This window comes from Oncorhynchus mykiss, chromosome 19 (assembly GCF_057628025.1).
Source record: "Oncorhynchus mykiss isolate SJ-2025 chromosome 19, ASM5762802v1, whole genome shotgun sequence".
NCBI classification, from domain to species: Eukaryota; Metazoa; Chordata; class Actinopteri; order Salmoniformes; family Salmonidae; genus Oncorhynchus; species Oncorhynchus mykiss.
In genome coordinates this window covers 62879250-62884974 of record NC_143040.1, presented here as the reverse complement: position 1 = coordinate 62884974, position 5725 = coordinate 62879250, and the positions used below count along the sequence as shown (strand labels likewise).

At 43.5% G+C, this 5725-nt stretch overlaps 1 protein-coding gene across 1 annotated transcript in view; it reads left to right on the top strand.

The window, feature by feature from the left end:
- The first annotated feature begins 252 nt into the window (after nucleotides 1–252).
- LOC110498118 (putative E3 ubiquitin-protein ligase RNF144A-A) overlaps nucleotides 253–5725 on the top strand; it is a 243109-nt gene continuing 237636 nt past the window's right edge. Inside the window, exon 1 of the mRNA XM_090211492.1 lies at nucleotides 253–379. The gene's annotated coding sequence lies outside the window, so the exon portion shown is untranslated. The remainder of the gene's footprint in view (nucleotides 380–5725) is intronic.

Below are 5725 nucleotides of genomic sequence, written 5' to 3'. Positions count from 1 at the left end.
CCGCTAGATGTCCTCTTTCAGTAGAGCTTTGCATCGTTCAAATCCCGCGAGAATTGACCCTATGGGAGTGAAATTAGTGCGTGCCACGAGAAAATAGGCTGTGCGTAGGGGCGCGAATTGGTCCCAGCCATTCCTTTGTTCCAGCACTCAAGAGAAGGGCAGACGATGGCCGATTTAATTGAAGTTTGTTTTGCGTGTCTAAAACATCATAAAGCTTGCTTCTGCACTTAGTTTCACCTGTTTAGTCGACATATATGTAATTTTGAAGTTTTGATGCGCAACTTTTCCGGACCAGAGGACGTTTTGGGTTTATTTCAGCTGATGTTATTAGCAGTAGCTAATACAAAGACGCAAGACTTGAAACCAAACGATGTATTGGGTAAGTATGAAGCCTTCCAGAACATTCTGAACGAAGTCCATCGAAGGTAAGGGAATATTTATGCTTAAATCTGTGTTTCTGTTGACTCCAACATTACGTAGAAATGTAGCTTGGAACTGAGCGCCGTCTCAGCATATTGAATAGTGTGCGATTTCTGTAACGTTAAAAATAAATCTAACAAAGCGGTTGCATAAAGAAGCAGTGTATCTTTCTAACTATATGTAGAACATGTATATTTAGTCAAAGTTGATGTCTATTTACGTTATCTTGCCGCGCTACCTAGATTTCCTGCGGGCATTTTTGAGTAATTTCTGAACGTGAACTCACTGTAAATTGACATTTATGGATATAAATGGCATATTATTGAAAAAAATATATATGTACTGTGTAACATGTCATATTACTGTCATCTGATGAAGATTTTCAAAAGGTTAGTGAGCGATTTATTTTTAATCCTGCGTTTGTTGATTGCATGTTTTGGCTATTCAAATGAGCTGTGTCTGGTGGTGGTTTTACATATATATGTGCTATGTTTTCGCCGTAAATTTTTTTAGAAATCTGACTTGCTGGCTAGATGAACAAGGTGTTTCTTTCATTTGAGCTATTGGACTTGTTAATGTGTGGAGGTTAAATATTAAGAATATTTTTGCGTTCCATGCGCCGCCGTTTCAGCTGAACGTGGGAGGGTAGGTTCCCAGCTGGGAACCAATATCGTAGACAGGTTAATCGCAAATGGGTCTTTGAAATGGACAATGACCCCAAGCATACTTCCAAGTTGTGGCAAAATGGCTTAAGGACAATAAAGTCAGGGTACTGGAGTGGCCATCACAAAGCCCTGACCTCAACCCTATAGAAGATGTGGCCAGAACTGAAAAAGCGCGTAACGCAAGGAGGTGTAACGGTTTTCCTCCTCTTCTGAGGATGAGTAGGAAAGATCGGACCAATGCGCAGCGTGGTAAATATCCATATTTTAATGAAATATACAAACACTGAATACAAAAGAACAAGAGAAATAAATGAAAACCGAAACAGTTCTGTATGGTAACAGACACAGAAAACAACTAAGTACAGACACAGAAAACCACCAAGTATGGTTCTCAGAGACAACGATAAACAGCTGCCTCTGATTGGGAACCATGCCAGGCCAAACACAGAAATACAAAAACATAGAATGCCCACCCCAACTCATGCCCTGACCAAACTAAAATATAGACATAAAAAAGGAACTAAAGTCAGGACGTGACAGGAGGCCTACAAACCTGACTCAGTTACACCAGCTCTGTCAGGAGGAATGTGCCAAAATTCCCAAAACTTATTGTGGGAAGCTTGTGGAAGGCTTCCCGAAACGTTTGACCATAGTTAAACAATTTATAGGCAATGCTAACAAATACTAATTGAGTGTATGTAAACGTCTGACCAAATGGGAATGTGATGAAAGAAATTTAAGCTGAAATAAATAATTCTCTACTATTATTCTGACATTTCACATTCTTAAAATAATGTGGTGATCCTAACTGACCTAAGACAGGGAATTTGTACTAGGATTAAATGTCAGGAATTGTGGAAAAACGGAGTTTAAATGTATTTGGTTAAGGTGTATGTAAACTTCCAACTGTATGTAGACTACTGATATGCACCAAAAGTGTATACAGGTGTCACGGTCGTCCTCCTCTTCATCTGAAGAGGAGAGGCGAGATGGATCGGAGGACCAAAACGCTGCGTGGTATGTGTTCATAGTGAATATTTAATAAAGAAAGTACTGAACACTGCATACAAAACAATAAACAAATAACGACCGTGAAGCTACAAATTAGACCTGTGCTGACACAAGCCACTAACATAGACAATCACCCACAAACAAACAGTGCAACCCAGGCTACCTAAGTATGATTCTCAATCATAGACAACTAATGACACCTGCCTCTGATTGAGAACCATACTAGGCCGAAACATAGAAATGCCCAAAAACATAGAAAAAAACAATACAGACTGCCCACCCAACTCACGCCCTGACCATACTAAATAAATACAAAACAAAGGAAATAAATAGTACCCCCCCCCCCCCCCCAAAGGTGCGGACTCCGGCCGCAAAACCTTGACCTATAAGGGATGGTCTGGGTGGGCGTCTGTCCGCGGTGGCGGCTCTGGCGCGGGACGCGGAACCCACTTCGCCATTGTCTTAGTCCGCCTCATTGTCCGCCTCCGTGGCTTCCTAACCATGGCCACTCTTCTCAATGGACAGAGGGGCGGCAGCTCGGGACTGAGGGGCTCTGGCGCCTCTGGCTGAGGGGCTCTGGCACCTCAGACTCCGGCAGCAGCGCCGGACAGGCGGGAGACTCCGGCAGCAGCGCCGGACAGGCGGGAGACTCCGGCAGCAGCGCCGGACAGGCGGGAGACTCCGGCAGCAGCACCGGACAGGCGGGAGACTCCGGCAGCAGCGCCGGACAGGCGGGACCACCTGCAGGGAGGAGACAGAGAGACAGCCTGTTGCGTGGGGCTGCCACAGGAACCACCAGGCTGGGGAGACCTTCAGGAGGCTTGGTGTTAGGAGGAGGCACCTGAAGGACCGGGCTGTGGGGGAGCACTGGAGCTCTGGTGCGCAACCTTGGCACCACTTCCCCAGGCTGGACAACCACTCTAGCCCGGACCCTCCAGAGTGCAGGCACAGGTTGAACCGGGCTGTGGGTAAGCACGGGAGATCTAGTGCTTACTACACGCACCTCTCCCTTAGGCTCCATTCCCACATTCGTCCGGCACGAGCGGAGCGCAGTCAGAGAACGCACTGCACCCTCCCAGCGCCCCGGAGACACAGCACGCAGAGCCGGCGCAGGATTCCCTGGACCAAAAACTGCGTACCGGCGACCAAACCCGCTGAGCAGGCACCATACGCCCTGGCTCGATGCCCGCACTCGCATGACACTCTCGGGGGGCTGTCCTATAGCGCACCGGGCTATGGACACGTACTGGCGACACTGTGCGCTTAACCGCATAACACGGTGCCTGACCAGTAACGCACTGCTTATAATAAGCACGAGGAGTGAGCGCAGGTCTGCTACCTGGCTTAGCTCCACCCCTCGTGTGCCCCCCCCCCCCAATTTTTTGGGGGGGCTGTCTCTCGTACCTGTCGCACTGCCGTGCTGCCTCCTCATATCGCCGCCGCTCAGCTTTCGCTGCCTCCAGCTCTGCTTTGGGGCGGCGATATTCCCCAGCCTGTGCCCAGGGTCCCTCTCCGTTCAGTATCTCCTCCCATGTCCAGGAGTCCTGTGATACCGGCCGCTGTTGTTGCTGCTGTTGCTGCTGCTGTCGTCGCTGTCTTTTACCACGCCGCTTGGTCCTTGGTTGGTGGGTGATTCTGTCACGGTCGTCCTCCTCTTCATCTGAAGAGGAGAGGCGAGATGGATCGGAGGACCAAAACGCAGCGTGGTATGTGTTCATAGTGAATATTTAATAAAGAAAGTACTGAACACTGCATACAAAACAATAAACAAATAACGACCGTGACGCTACAAATTAGACCTGTGCTGACACAAGCCACTAACATAGACAATCACCCACAAACAAACAGTGCAACCCAGGCTACCTAAGTATGATTCTCAATCAGAGACAACTAATGACACCTGCCTCTGATTGAGAACCATACTAGGCCGAAACACAGAAATGCCCCAAAACATAGAAAAACAAACATAGACTGCCCACCCAACTCACGCCCTGACCATACTAAATAAATACAAAACAAAGGAAATAAAGGTCAGAACGTGACGACAGGTGCAGTATTGCAAGTATCACAAGTTCTCTGTACATGGAAATTAGGATAAAAATGATGATCATACCATCCCTATATGTCCTATTTCCCATTGCCCGTTTCATGATGTACTGCTCCAAAGTATGATTGGACCTGACTTTTGCTAATGCAGACTTTGATTTACATGTACCATTTAAATGGTGGCATTGCTTATGACTGTGCTTTTGAGCACTTAAACCAGCTCGATTATTCCAAACACATATTTCATTTCACTTGGTTGATGGTCCCATATGGTAAGATGTTTCATTTTCAATACAGAATCCCAGATATAATGACACTCAATTAAAAAGCAATACGCAATGACATTCCGTGATAATTAAGTTTTTTTCCCCTCTACGTTTTAACACCCTGCTACCACAGCCGCAGGAAGAAGTTTGGGGTTGGAGGTGCTGATATCAGTCTGCTAATAAAGGACTAGTTAAGGCCCAGTGCACTAGATTTTCTGATTTTTTTACTAAATGTATTTGAGTGTTTACCAGCATTTGTAACGTGAATCTGATAATTATCTGTACAAAGTAATTAATCTGATAATACTTGTGGAATATATGCTTGCTATATGTTTTCCAATTTCTTTAAATACTCTGTAAAGGCAACTTGTTTCTCTGTGAAAACTGAAATAGTCCATTCTTTCCTTCTTCATATTAGTAGATGCTCTTATCCAGAGCAATTTACAGTAATATTAGTAGATGATCAAATCCAGAGCAATTCACAGTAATATTAGTAGATGTTCTAATCCATAGCAATTTACAGTAATAAGGGCATACATTTTCCCCATGGGAATTGAACCAACAATCCTAGCATTGCAAGTGCCATGCTCTACCAACTGAGCCACATCATTTAAAGGTGAAATAAATCAACATCATCACAAACAACTTGATGGGGAAAATAATAAAGGAATATATATATATATATATATATATATATATATTTATATATATATATATATATATATATATATATATATACAAATATGCATGTATATATTTATATATTTAAAATAACATACATATTTATAAAAATATACATATGGGGGATTGAAATGATGCAGACAATAGAGGCCACAATCTGTCTGCAATAAATAAAAATAAAAAATTTAATAAATTACTGTATTGTACATTGTTTTTCTTCATGGTGATGGAAAGTCTACAGGTACTAACCTAGATGACCAGCCTGGTTTGTAAGGATGGTAAAGTGGTTTGTAAGGATGTTAAAGTGGTTTGTAAGGATGGTAAAGTGGTTTGTAAGGATGGTAAAGTGGTTTGTAAGGATGGTAAAGTGGTTTGTAAGGATGGTACATTAATACTGCACAAAAAGTGGTTGTTTTCCATGTTATTTGATCAGATTTTTTTAATTTGATGTGGATGTTTTGTGTCTTTGCCCATAACCTTGCACCTTTTGATGTAAATGTTTGAAGACAGGGTTTTGTTCTTTCTGGATTCCATTAAAAAGGCAATTACAGAGAAAAGGACAGGGCAACAACAACTCTTACAATTCCAACTATTGAATCCTGCAAGATAATGTTCTTAATTGTATTACCTTTATTT